Here is a 624-nt window from a genome sequence, read left to right on the forward strand (position 1 = left end):
CATACCTCATAGGAGTATGGAGGGCCTGACAGTGAAGTCTCATTCTTACAACGCCAGTAACTACTAAAGCTAAGGCTGTCCCTGTGCTTAACCTATTAAGCACTACCTCATGAAGGCGCATGGGGAAGTGGATGTACAAATCCACATTTTCTTGACCTCGGCACTAATTGGAAGTGAGTGGTCAGCTGCACGCCCCGGCCGCTACACCCCCGGGGAAAGAGCCCCCGGTACCCATTGTATAGGAGGCTGGATGGGCCTCAGAGCCGGTCTGGACGCCGCGAAGAAAATTTCCGATCCTACCGGGACTCGAACTTAGACCCCTCGGCCGTCCAGTCTGTAGCGAGTCGCTATACAGACTAAGCTGACCCTATGTTTAGTTAAGAACCACGCCATGAAGACGTATGGCGACATGGGGGTATACCTCCGCCATACTTGACTTCTGCAGTTGATGGAGGTGAGTGGTCAGTTTCAAGCCCCGGCCGCTTTACCCCCGGGAAATAGCCCTGGTACCCACTGGATAGGAGGTTGGGTGGGCCCCAAAGCCGGTCTGCACGATGTGGAGTAGAGAGAATTATTGACCCTGCCGGTAACAGAACCCCGGCAGTCAAGCCTGTAGCCTATCAC

The 624-nt window shown here is 54.5% G+C and overlaps 1 protein-coding gene across 4 annotated transcripts in view; it reads right to left on the minus strand.

Moving 5' to 3' along the window:
* LOC111875297 (ecotropic viral integration site 5 ortholog) overlaps window positions 1–624 on the minus strand; it is a 118,875-nt gene that overhangs the window by 62,475 nt on the left and 55,776 nt on the right. The gene's annotated exons all lie outside the window — the stretch shown is intronic.

The sequence above is a fragment of the Cryptotermes secundus genome, unplaced genomic scaffold, assembly GCF_002891405.2.
Source record: "Cryptotermes secundus unplaced genomic scaffold, Csec_1.0 scaffold1406, whole genome shotgun sequence".
NCBI lineage: Eukaryota > Metazoa > Arthropoda > Insecta > Blattodea > Kalotermitidae > Cryptotermes > Cryptotermes secundus.